The sequence below is a fragment of the Lepisosteus platostomus genome, chromosome 5, assembly GCF_059453375.1.
Source record: "Lepisosteus platostomus isolate fLepPlt1 chromosome 5, fLepPlt1.hap1, whole genome shotgun sequence".
Lineage (NCBI taxonomy): Eukaryota > Metazoa > Chordata > Actinopteri > Semionotiformes > Lepisosteidae > Lepisosteus > Lepisosteus platostomus.
This window is the reverse complement of record NC_142615.1, coordinates 23,571,593-23,585,223: the sequence shown is the minus strand read 5'-3', so window position 1 is coordinate 23,585,223 and position 13,631 is coordinate 23,571,593. Positions and strand designations below refer to the sequence as shown.

The window sequence follows — 13,631 nt, the reverse complement described above, 5'->3', positions numbered from 1 at the left end:
AAGAGAGAAAACAATGTTTCTGCTGTGGAGCCTTATTCAGGTGTGAGAAAGAAAAGGCAGTAGGCAAAGGTAATGTAGTGGGAGAACAAAGGCTGGGAGGGAGGAGGAGTGAGAGATGGGAGCAGGGGACAGAAAGAGAGGGCAATCAAGAGGTGTGAAGTCAGAATAGGTGTTGAGAGGTGTGAAATACAACTTCCAATGAATGGAGAAAATTTAGTAGAATAGTAGTCTGTTGTTTAGAGAAGGGGGAAGGTGTGATCCTAGCTGCAGGATAAGTTTGGTTTCGGTAGTCTTTCTAATGTATGAGTTCAGAAAACCATCTTTGAGAACACAGACGGAGAGATTAGAGTGGTCATGGCCATCAGAGGTGAAATGAGAAACAATGGTTTTTGGAGAGATCTTCAATCTTCACAGCCCTGACATGTTCTCTGAAGTGGTCTCCAAGTCTCCTTCCTGTTTCTCCAATATAGAGAGAAACTGGGCATTAACTGCAAGAGATACAGTAAATAAGGTTGCTGGAGGTACAAGATGCCATCTGGGTGATCCTGAATTGTCCTGAGGGGCCTAGAATGAGTGTGGTGTTGGATGTGTACTTGCAGGCGATACAGCGAGCTCTGTTGCAGGGGAAAGTACCTGGTGTGGATGGTTGCTGAGAGCGGTCAAGGGAGCTGTGAACACGAAGGTTGCGCAGATTAGGTGATTGGCGATATGAGATGATGGGGCGGTCAGAAAAGAGGGCCCCAATGGAGGGATCATCCTGTAGGATGGAAAAGTTGTCATTAACAGTCCTGGGGATAGGAAGTGTGTTAGGGAAGCACCAAAGGAATGCGGTTGTTATGGTGGGAGTTCCTGATTGGGTTGATGGTCCGAGGGGTTTTTTTGGCTCGGGCAAGGGCCCTGTCAATAACACTGCTGGGGTATCCTCTGTTGATGAAAAAGGAGTAGATTTTGAGGGTTTGATTCTGGAAGTCGATGTCGTTGCTGCATATTTGTTGTAGCCGAAGGAACTGTGAAAAAGGGAGAGAATTTTTAGTATGTTTGGGGTGAAAACAAGAGATAGCTGTGTGAATCCGTGGGTTTGTAATAAACAGAAGTGGAGAGTCTGGGGTAGTTGATGGAGAAGTTGATGTCCAGAAACGGAAGAGTAGTGGAAGATATGTTAACCATATATTTGAGGGACAGGTGGAAGTTGGTGAAATGGTGCAGGAAGCACTTAAGCTGATCGTTGGAGCATGTGGCGGCACTGACGCAGTCATCAATATATCGCTTGTAGAGGTCAGGGACATAGCCAGTGTAGGAAGCGAAGAAGCGTTCTTCTACCCAGCCAACAAAGATATTGGCATAGCTGGGTCCCATTCTGGTGCCCATGGCAACTCCACTCACCTGTTGGTAAAAAAGATTATTGAAGGAGAATGCGTTCAGTCTGAGAACCAGTGTTTCTGGTTGTTGTCCTTTAATTGATCTGGCACCAAAACATTAATCCTAAACAGTCAAACAAGTCCATGTGATGAAAACCCTTATGCTCTTTAATGTTTTTTTATGCACTAATTTCCCCCCCTCCCACTCATCAGCTTTTGGATGAGAGATTCTGACCACTGTATAAGGTCAGAAGCATTAGAAGAAACGGGCTTCTTTTCTGCTTATTTAACACACTCCTAATGCAAACAACACATTACGAGTACAACGGAAAGGTTGCACCAAATGGGATCAAGCAATTTAAAACATATGTTCAGGGTACAGGAAAGTTGTTATAGAGATGAATGGTATTCATGAAACAAATAATGTTGCAAAAAACTTTGCCAAAAGTCACAACCCATTTAACATTCATCAGACAGGTTAATCAGTTGGATATCTCTTAGGTTCTAAATGCACTTAACGGCTGTATAATGCAAGCTCAAGAGTCAAAAGAACAGTAGTGAACTACAGTTCTTACAATAATAAACAGCCATTTGATCTTGTGAATGATCTATCATACACCCTTGAAATGATGTTAAAGATTTGGAAGTTTGCACAGCTTGTAGTCTTTCTACCTCCATGAGACACACAGACAGGGAGAGAAGCTGGGGGTCAGAGCGCAGGGTCGGCCACTGTGCTCTTGTGTCAAACAGGTCATACAAAGACCGCCATTCCTTAGATCTTTCCCTAAACCTGTGCGTCACTTCCTCACCTTCCAGAAGCAAAATATCAAGCTTCCACACACCCTTCCCCACAGTAACAGCTGTTGGAATAGAAATTGTACATGACAGCAGACAATGGTCAGAGAAAAAAAAACAGGGGTTAGGCCTGCGGTCGTGCAAGTAAAATCACGTATCAAACAAAATGCGTGAGGCTTGGGTCCCATTAGACTAGTCCCATGTGAAACCTGCCCTCCCCTGACTATGAAGTTTGAAGCCATCTTTCAGTTTAAAATCTTTACATAATGTTTGCAATAATATTGATGATTTATCAAATTGGACCCGCCTCTCGCCCCTCATTCTGCCTTCTCTTTCTAAAAGAGAATTAAAATCCCATCCCAATCAATATACTCAGTTCCTGAATTAGGACATATCTGTCATGTGAGCAACTCAGACAATATATATTTAAGAGTTTAAATTAGACATTCATGAAACCCAGATACACCACCAGTGCTCTTCCTGGTTTCATTACAAGGTGCTGACGTACCTCTACCATCTTATTTTTAATTAGAACAGCTATACCATCAGATTGATTTTCTTTGGACCCACTCCAGATTGATGGGCCCAATGTCCACAGTTCTTCCATATCCTTATAGCCGTTTTTAAAAGGTAACCCACACTCCTGTAACAACACAATATCAGCATTTACCTTCCTCACAAATGATAGTATATTCCTTGCCCTTAACTTGGAGCGAATGCTTCTCACATTTATTGACACAATATTAAGAGCCATACTTAAGTAGGACCAGGGGAGACTAAAAGCTCTGGCTACAATCATTCAGTAGGTGACACCTACTATACAGCCCCCCCCTTTTGCTTTAATTGTCTCCATAGGATATTTCTCCACCTGCCCTCCTTGAGTCTTTGGTTCTAAAGCTTGGTAAGTAAGATCACATATATTAGAGACATCTAAACCCATGGGAGAACCTACCTGAGGACTCGGAAAATGATCTTCCCTCACTCTACTGCTTGGAGTTAAATCATTTTCTAAATCCAATGTCTCTTTTAGACTGCACCCTCTGTTCTGTACATTTCATTTGAGCACTTTCAGTCTCCACAGGTGGCAGGCTATTGGAAGAGATGCTACCAATCAATTCAGATTCCACCTCAATTTTTGCAACATCATCATTCTCTTTTACCTCCCCCTCATCCCCTTCACTCCATTCTGAACCCTCGCTCTCTTTTTCACCACTTTCTTCAACATCAACCACATCCAGTTCCTGATCCATAACCACTGCTCCAGCCCTAAATGCCTCTTCAAACTCTTCCCGTTTTTGCATTGGTCTTCCCAGTTTTGTTTTATTTGCAAAGGAATTTGGACAGTCTTTAAACATTTACATTTGGATTACATTTCCTCACGCTTGTACATTCAGTATATGCATGTCCAATTTCCTTGCAGATACCACACACCACCTTTGTACAGGCATCCACAAAGTAACCCAGCTCCCCACATCTCCTGCACGGTTTTGGCTGCCCTTGGTAGAACACAAGGCCTCTATTTTCACCTAATCCAATCAAAGAAGGAATGTGTTTAAATCCACCATAACCATTTTTTGTCTTCATGCAATGAAACAGGTACTCTCCATGCACAGTTCCAGATGCCATTATCATCCAAGACTTTCTGAAGCTCACCTTTCACTAAACAATACTTAGACAACCATGTCACAACATCTTCCTTCATCACCATCTCATTAAACATGCGAACAATCACAGTCCTATTAGTTAATAATAATTGCTTACACTTATATAGCGCTTTTCTGGACACTCCACTCAAAGCGCTTTACAGGTAATGGGGACTCCCCTCCACCACCACCAGTGTGCAGCATCCACCTGGATGATGTGATGGCAGCCATACTGCACCAAAACGCTCACCACACATCAGCTTTCAGTGGGGAGGAGAGCAGAGTAATGTAGCCAATTCATAGAGGGGGATTATTAGGAGGCCGTGATTGGTAAAGGCTAATGGGAAATTTGGCCAGGACGCCGGGGTTACACCCCTACTCTTTTCGAGAAACGCCCTGGGATTTTTAATGACCACAGCGAGTCAGGACCTCGGTTTTAAGTCTCATCCGAAGGACGGCGCCTGTTTACAGTATAGTTTCCCCGTCACTATACTGGGGCATTAGGACCCACACAGACCACAGGGTGAGCACCCCCTGCTGGCACCACTAACACCTCTTCCAGCAGCAACCTTGGTTTTTCCCAGGAGGTCTCCCATCCAGGTACTGACCAGGCTCACACCACATTAGAAAGATCCATCAGCTTTTGCCATTCAAACATTCTAATCAGGCCCACATCTTTTTTTCCTCCTCTATTTTCATCCAAAATTCTTCCAGTAACTTCACCGATTGAAACTAATGTCAAAACCAATTCCCTTCAGCAAAGTGATTAAGCATTTGACATCATTTGACTTTCTGTAACACCTTCCTTGAAAAGGCCAACCATGAAATATCACCCGAGTGAGCCGAAACCTCACCACCCTTATACACCAAACGTGCGCAAAAGTAACAGCACATGCCGACTCTACAGGCCGCCATGGCCGTTACAAATGTGTCAAAAGCAAACTAAACCTAAACCGAAACCTCATCTGTGCACCAAACCCACCAAAACCCTATTCCCTTAATCTTACACTTATACAAAAACTCCACTCTCGACTTCTGGGTTCAACCCTTTACATCTCGAACACTGGTTAGAGACTCAGTGTGTCCCAGGCTCAGCGGTTATATAGGACAGGACTCGGCGAGCTGCAGGTGAAACTCGTTGTTCTGCGCTCCCCGTGCGGAATGCGTGCCTCCTCCCTCCAGACTCATCAAACCGCCTTCATACTCTACAGTGGGAAAAAAAAACTCCCTTTACTGTCTTCATACAGTACATCCCTCTTAAATCCCAGAAACACAGAAACTCCGGGGCGTTTCTATGAGTCAGTACTGGGTTTCTCTGTTCGAGGTTACAACCAAAAACAATAAAAGTGCTGAAAGCAGGAAGTTATTTCTGCTCCTAGCCATAAACATGTAAAAATTAATTTTCTGATTCCTCAAACCTAATAAAATCCATGTAAGTCTCCTTTTCGTCCCCAATGCATATAACTGAATATAAACCAGTCAAGTTCAGCTGCTTTTCTGATGTATATGAATACACTAGTTCTGGCGCAGCTGTTACAACAAAGATACTTAAGAACTTTTTTTTCATACGAGCTCTTGCCGTTTTTAAATTGAATATTTATTTCATTTCGGTAAATCACACGAAACACCAGCAACACTCATTGTAAGCATCTGACCAATCACATTCCTGAATTTTAAACCCATTTAGTATTTATTTTTAACTTGTTTTATTTATTTTTTTAAATTTTACACACCTGTTTTAAGTATTCTTGCCATTTTTAGCATATTGTAAGTGGATTTTTTCAAACATTTTATTTTTTAAATCATATCAACCCATTGTAACTTCCCATTGATAATTCCTGAGCTTTATAACTGTGTATTATTTCTTTTTACCTTGTTTTAATTTTTTTATTATTTTACAGAGCTTTTTAATATATTGTGAGCATTTTAGTGTCATTTTAAAATAGGACTATCAATGCTCCTGACTTTTAAACCTGTACTTATTCTGACATTATTCTCTCCACCTGCAGATGAGGGAGGTATTTGATTTTAAATTTGTTGATTTGGGGGGAAAATGTACATTCATTTCCTTGTATGTATCACCAGTGGGAAACTTTTTTTGGATGAATTGCATTTTTGGATGAATTGCAATCTTTACTTCAAGGCCTTCAGGCTGATATAGAAATGACGGGAGATTTAAATGACACATTTGATAAATCAGACAGGAACAGCATAACATCTAAAATGGCAGAACCCTCTAAAGTATTGAAAAAATTCCGGCACATTCATAATAAATACAATTTATTTAATTTAAAGCATAAAATTTGCTTTAAAAAGAAAACCACAATTTGTACGATATCATATTTCAATATCGACATTCAGATGAAGAATTTGAGGATTTGAATATCATTGAAGAGTACATCGATTTTGGGACAACGTTTGCATCTGAATAATCCTTCCTCCTGGAAAGAAGGAAAAAAAAGTTTTGAGTCTCAGTCTTCAGGACCCCCCCCAAAAAACGTGCAAATTTGTTTCCGATGTATTTTGGATAAAGATATAACTCTCATAGAAGATACATTTTATCAGTTGAATGCAGTCGATACTTTCGACTTTTTATATGATGATAGGACCTACATTTAGGGCTCAGTACTGATAACACTGCTGCTATTGATGGAGTAGAAATAAGTGATGTACTGGCAGTTTTTTTCTGAGGCAAGAGGTCCTAGAACACCTCCTATAAAAATGTTAAGATTCAGAGCAAGAAATATTTTTCCACCTCACCTAATGCTATTGCATTAACGAGGCTGAAGTTGGCTTCTTATTCGCTAGCTGCTGCTTTGTGTTTTTCGTTCCATCTTAAATGCTACTGCTGTGATGTTATGTCGTCTTTCGCCTGTAGATGGCTCTCTACAGTCATTTTTAAAAATACTTATCCGGATGTATTATTGTACATTTCCTCAGTAAAGGGGAATATGTAAATAGAGACTGTCCAAATTGCATTTTTGTATGAAACACATTTCAGAAACACAACTCACAATAAAACAAACTGGCATGTTATACCACGAGTAAATAAGACAAAGGCAAAACGTAAATTCACTGGCACTTCCTGCATATTTTCCACGACCTTGCCTTCTGATCATAAAAAGTCTCAAACTCTTGCATTTTACAAGAAATTTTAATATAGCCGTTTTAAATGGGACATTTAGAACATGGCATATGAGACTAAATGGTTAACTGAGGATGAGCAGAGGGTGATCGAACCTACCTCCTGGTTATAAAAATGTCTAAAAATTCTGACACAGATGTGTGATAGACAATGGAAAAGACTATCAAAATCCTGAACTTCAGGACATTGTACTGTACCGTTTTTTTAAATACGACCCTCTGAACATGGCACGAGAGAATACATTGTCAAATGGTAAATGCAATGTTTGCTATATTTCTAGGGCCCTCCCTCCTGATTTTAAAATCATCTCATATTTCTGACATCAAGGTGTGAGACACAATATAACAGACTGTCAAAATCCTGAACTTCAGGACATTTTACGGTACCATTTTAAAAATATGACCCTCTGAGCATGGCATATGAGAAAATGGCATGTGAGAATGCATTGGGAAAAGGTGAATGCAATTTCTGCTGAATTGCTATTGCCCTCCCTCCTGATTACATACTCGTCTCACAATTCTGACACTGAGGTGTGAGACACAAGGTAACAGACACTATTAAATTGTGAAGTACAAGAGATTATACTGTTACGTTTTTTTTAATATTGACCCTCTGGCATGTGAGGACTTGTAGTCAACAAAATAGCACACATTCTGCCAATTTGCTTTGTCCCTCCTTCCTCGTTACCAAAACATCTTAGTATACCGACACTAAGGTAAATGTCTCTAAATCCAGAAGTTAAGTTGTCAAAGTATATCGGAGTCAACCGATACTGATCAGGTTCTGCTGCTGCTGAGCCCGCAGCCTTCACCATAAGGTCCAATTCCCCAAGCCTGTACCCTTCAGAAATTGCAGTATAGAATGAAAAAAACTCCAATAGATATCGGCCACTGTTGGCGATTTTTCTTTAAGAGAGATAGATAATACTTTATTAGTCCCGTAGGGAAACTGACAAATGATTCTCCAGAAATTTATCACTTTCACTTTCACTCCAGTGTATCACTTTCACTGAGACCGAGGAGTGTTAAGCTGTACATGAGTCTTTGTGGCTCGGTTGTTAACAAAAAGGGTGGTGGTTTGAGCCTTCCCAGGGACGCTATGAGCCTTTTAATGTACACACCCGTCTCACTTTACCTCCACGGCCGGTCTTGTACCGCAATCAAATACAGAGCCCGCAGGGGGCAGTAGGCTCGCAAATATAGCTCACTGTGTATATAATGAAGAAGCGGAGGTTAGTTTCTCATCTGCATGTTGCAGAGCCTTATGCAACTCACAACAACAGTTGGGGTTTGATCCCTGCACGGGCTATTAGTTGAAAGACCATTGTAAATGACGTGTAACAGATTTATCCAGCTGGCTTTTATGTTTCATACTTAATTGCTATCTTGAAACCAAAATAATTAGAAATATGGAACACAACTGTTGTTCCCCATGAAGGAAAGCTGTTTTACACTGACGTCACTCCTTTTTATTTAATCCAGATTTTAAAAACAACTCCGCCCTATCAAAGGAAAATGTTACACAAAAGTTGGAAAGCACACTCTGAATCCATCTGTATATTTGATTTCCGCAATCCGTTCAAGGCTGCCTATGTTAATCGTAAGTGTATAGATGAAACATTTAATATATTGTTCAGTTTAAATCAAAATGCTTTAATACTACAAGAGAGAAGTATAGTATGGAGGTTGCGACAAATGTGTGATTTCTTGGAAGAAAACTACTTTTCTTTGCGTTAAAAATTAATTCGAAACAATTGACACACAAACCCTTTGTCTTTTTTAAAGAGATTATATCTTTAAACAGACAAATGTATAAAATGTGTTTTTTTTTACCTAGAGATTTTGGACAGGGGCGATGTATTACTAGTAGAGGCTGCTGACTAACACTGTACTGTCTGGAGATCAGCTCCATTTGCAATAAAAAAACATGCGTAACAAAGCTGGAGAGCAGCTGAACTTGTGCTCAGTAGTCAGTATGGTGCTGAGGGTTCAATACTGGCGTTGTTGTATTAGCACAAGCTGCACAGGCTCTGAATCAGACCATTTCAATTAGTCTGATCAGTGCAGGACAAGTTAATGTAGAATTATTGCTTTGTCTGTCTCTTGTTTGTATATAAATGGATGTCTCTGATAACTTAATGTTAGTTTTTATTTTAGTTTTAGTTTTACGATGTAGGTCATGCGTTGATATATGACATGTCTCATTCCTGATTCAGCTCATGCTCCATAGGAGAGAAGAGATTCCTCCTGTTTCTCGTACAACAATATCAGAACAGAAGCCCATGTCACCCATCTCTGATTCAAGATCGAGTTGCATCTTCAACATTTTGTTTTTGTTTCTGATCATAATTTTCTTTAGTTATGATCGATATTGAACTTTTTCTAAGTAAAACAAAACTAATCAAACATGCAGGCAGATTTTTGAAAAGTATTAGGAGTTGACAGGGCTCTCCTTCGGAATAGTCGTCAGAAAATGTGAGAAAAGGAAAGTTACATAAACTCTCACACACAGCATTAAAGACTGGAATCTGATCATAAAAAAACTAGCTGTCTCCCCGTCGGTAATCAAACCCCGGTTTCCCGCATGACAGGCAGGAACACAAACAACTTTACTAACTAGGAGCGCTTGCTAGCTATTAGGAGGCATTTACTCTTAAATATGTTACTGTTTTGGGTTTCGACTTTAATTTTCCCGATACCAGTTTTTTACAAAAGTAAAGGCACACGGTACATGTGTGGCACATCATGTCCGAGTTTAGTGACAACTACCTCAGAGATTGTAAGCTGGGTAGTTCAGATCACTTTTTTTTAAAGGTTCAAGCAAACCCGAATACCTTTGTGTAATCGTTTTTCATAAAGTGTAATTGTATTATAGCATGTGCCCCTGACGATTTTCTTGATACGTTATATGTGCTCTTGTTTGTATTGTATGTAGTTTTGTTGTTCAAATAAAACGTAAAAGACACAACTTTTCGGATGCGGCTGCTGTAAAAATAAAATGACATCAAGGGTGCTGTACGCAGAGGTCTGAAACTTGCTCCACAGAAGATCTTTATCCAGAGGTGTTAAAGAAGTCGAGATCTCGCCATGAGAGGGGAAGCATCTCAGAAAAAGCAGGTGCAGTCGGTTCCACGGTCATAACGCCACTAAGTCGGGCGACAAGAGCAAAACCCACCCGGCTTCCTCCGGGCAAGTAATGAGACAAAGAAACAACACACAGCGGGTAGCGTGGCCGAGCGGTCTAAGGCGCTGGATTAAGGCTCCAGTCTCTTCGGGGGCGTGGGTTCGAATCCCACCGCTGCCAGGTGCTTCTGTCAAGACCCCCTTTCAGCTGGCTTCAGACGAAAGGGAGGGAACTGCTTTTTGGCAGTCTCTCGAGAAACTAAGCAAAGTGTTTAAAGATACTTTCTCAGCTTGACATCAAGGCACAAAACCAAAACCTTCTTGCGTCCTCTCAACCCAAAAGCGCTTTGCCACTTTTTGCGTTATGCAGGGAACGACGTCTGCCCAGATCACTTTTGTGTCAATGCAAATCGTAGTGTGCCCTCCGTTTTAATGTTGGCTGTGCTGGCGTGCTGCTTCTGTCTGTGAAACTTGAATGTTCTGCTTCTTCACACCAAATCATCGGCGGGGGTTGAGCTTGTTAAATCTTTGCGCATAGCGCTCCTTTGGAAGTACTTTGTCCAAGTTCAAAAGCGATCGTGGGATTTACTTCATGCGTGCCAAAAAGCATGCCTCGCACGACAGATTTAATTGGGGAATGGAGCCTGCTTCTTGCTGTTTTTCCTGTGGTTGCAGTTACAAAGTTGATCGTGCTTTCACATTCTGTTAACAGTATTCACTGGCTGAGCTTTATCAGTTGGTTCGTAAAGGAATCTCTGCTTCGGTTCCAGAAAAGTCATCTGTGGTGTGTTTTTTTCCGTGCCCATGGCAGTCTTTTAAAGCTGGTAGTAGTGGCGGCGAAGTTAATTTTTTATCCTCTTTAAAAGAATAAGGACGGGCTGGGGCGAGCTCCATTTACCACTCTTTCAGCTAACCGCCGAACTCCCGAACTGATTACACTGCAGAGCCACAGGCGCCTCGCTTTTCTCCATTCTCTGGGTCAGGGTGAAAAAAAACTTGCTGGTATTAGCTGGCCTGCTGGGAGCACCTCTTCTTCACTGATAAGCAAGATTTGTGTTTCATCTTTCTCAAGCTGTATAGATTTCTTTCAAAACAAGTTGTTCCAGAAAGGAAACGAACATTTGCATTCACCTGAATTAAAAGGCATGGGATTTGCCCGTAAGGATAAATTCTGTACAGTAAGACAGGAAGAAAGGCACCACTGGGAATCGGACCCAGGATCTCCTGTTTACTAGACAGGCGCTTTAGCCAACTAAGCCACGGCGCCGGCAAAGTGCTGTCCTTTGACAGCCACATGGACACGTCTCAACTGCTCTGAGACATCTGCATTCGGTGTGCACCGAGCCTGCTCGCCTTGCAAGTTTCCTCATTTACATGCGATAGCTCCACCACTAAGAGAAAGGATGAGAAATGGCTTTTATCTGGCACTTTTCATGTCAGAGGATCTCAATCTGCTTTCCGTGTACAAGAGGATGTCCAACTCATGTAGCTAAAGACGTAGACGACAGTGCTCCACTGAAATCTTGATCTCACAACCCTCGGCATGACTCTGCTGTGTTCTGCTTTAGACAAAGGGGGGAAAAGACTTCTTTCATCACACGTTTTGCACTGTTTACGGTGTTTGCAGTGCTCTTTCTTAAATGAAAACCAGGAATCGGCACCATATGAGGTGAGACTAGATAATATTGGATCAAGTAGCCTCGCCATTCCATGCGTGACGTGCGCAAAGTGTAATTCCTGTCTTTATAGTGTGCTTGTTAGAGACTAAGCTGGCACCCAGAGCGCTTTAAATCCGGGAGTCAGCAGCCCAAGACAATAGAGCTTCCTTCGTCTATGTTTTTTGCGTGAAGGGGGAAACCATGCGTGTGCTGCAAACGATCTTAGTATCGAAGTGCCGTCCCACATAACCGATCCGAACAATCTGCTTTACAGAGGAGCACTGCCGGAGCTTATCGTTGGCAAACTGAAGACCAGGCTGACCTCTTCTGTGACTCTTGAACACTGTGTCTCAAGGTTGTGAATTCTAGCTCCGAGCTGGCGGGAAATTCCATAGGTAATGATCACATTTTCTTGCATGCTAATCAAAAGAAATATTAAGAAACTTTTCCCGATACCAGTTTTTTACAAAAGTAAAGGCACACAGCACATGTGTGCCACATCACATCCGAGTTTAGTGACAACTACCTCAGAGATTGTAAGCTGGGTAGTTTCAGATCAGATCACTTTTTGTATCAAAGGTTCAAGCAAACCCGAATACTTTTGCAAGAGACATTTCAGAATCCCAGTCAAATCCAGTACGATTGCTGGATCCTTTGAATTCGACTGAACTATAGCACAGATCTGCAGTCCACCATTGGAATACTGTGGGTGTGCTGTATAAGCCATACCGCCCAAAATAGTTCTAAAACAGGAGAAGCATCCTCGTTTAGGAATGTGGTATAAAGTGAAATGGTCTGGGAAGAGTCCTACGTTTGAACAGTTCAAAATAGACGTCAAGGGGTATTTACGGACTCTTTCGAAATGTAAGAACAAGCTGTGCGGACCTTATCTTTATTTACCTTGTGTAATCGTTTTTCATAAAGTGTAATTGTATTATAGCATGTGCCCCTGACGATTTTCTTGATACGTTATATGTGCTCTTATTTGTATTGTATGTAGTTTTGTTGTTCAAATAAAACGTAAAAGACACAACTTTCCGGATGCGGCTGCTGTAAAAATAAAATGACATCAAGGGTGCTGTACGCAGAGGTCTGAAACCTGCTCCACAGAAGATCTTTATCCAGAGGTGTTAAAGAAGTCGAGATCTCGCCATGAGAGGGGAAGCATCTCAGAAAAAGCAGGTGCAGTCGGTTCCACGGTCATAACGCCACTAAGTCGGGCGACAAGAGCAAAACCCACCCGGCTTCCTCCGGGCAAGTAATGAGACAAAGAAACAACACACAGCGGGTAGCGTGGCCGAGCGGTCTAAGGCGCTGGATTAAGGCTCCAGTCTCTTCGGGGGCGTGGGTTCGAATCCCACTGCTGCCAGGTGCTTCTGTCATGACCCCCTTTCAGCTGGCTTCAGACGAAAGGGAGGGAACTGCTTTTTGGCAGTCTCTCGAGAAATTAAGCAAAGTGTTTAAAGATACTTTCTCAGCTTGACATCAAGGCACAAAACAAAAACCTTCTTGCGTCCTCTCAACCCAAAAGCGCTTTGCCACTTTTTGCGTTATGCAGGGAACGACGTCTGCCCAGATCACTTTTGTGTCAATGCAAATCGTAGTGTGCCCTCCGTTTTAATGTTGGCTGTGCTGGCGTGCTGCTTCTGTCTGTGAAACTTGAATGTTCTGCTTCTTCACACCAAATCATCGGCGGGGGTTGAGCTTGTTAAATCTTTGCGCATAGCGCTCCTTTGGAAGTACTTTGTCCAAGTTCAAAAGCATGCCTCGCACGACAGATTTAAATGGGGAATGGAGCCTGCTTCTTGCTGTTTTTCCTGTGGTTGCAGTTACAAAGTTGATTGTGCTTTCACATTCTGTTAACAGTATTCACTGGCTGAGCTTTATCAGTTGGTTCGTAAAGGAATCTC

The 13,631-nt window shown here is 41.8% G+C and overlaps 2 non-coding genes across 2 annotated transcripts; both read left to right on the top strand.

Annotated features, from left to right (window-relative positions):
* Positions 1-10,162: 10,162 nt before the first annotated feature.
* trnal-aag (transfer RNA leucine (anticodon AAG)) lies at positions 10,163-10,244 on the top strand. The gene has a single exon. It is a non-coding gene; the product is annotated as a tRNA-Leu (tRNA).
* A 2,764-nt stretch (positions 10,245-13,008) lies between these two features.
* trnal-aag (transfer RNA leucine (anticodon AAG)) lies at positions 13,009-13,090 on the top strand. The gene has a single exon. It is a non-coding gene; the product is annotated as a tRNA-Leu (tRNA).
* Positions 13,091-13,631: the final 541 nt, after the last annotated feature.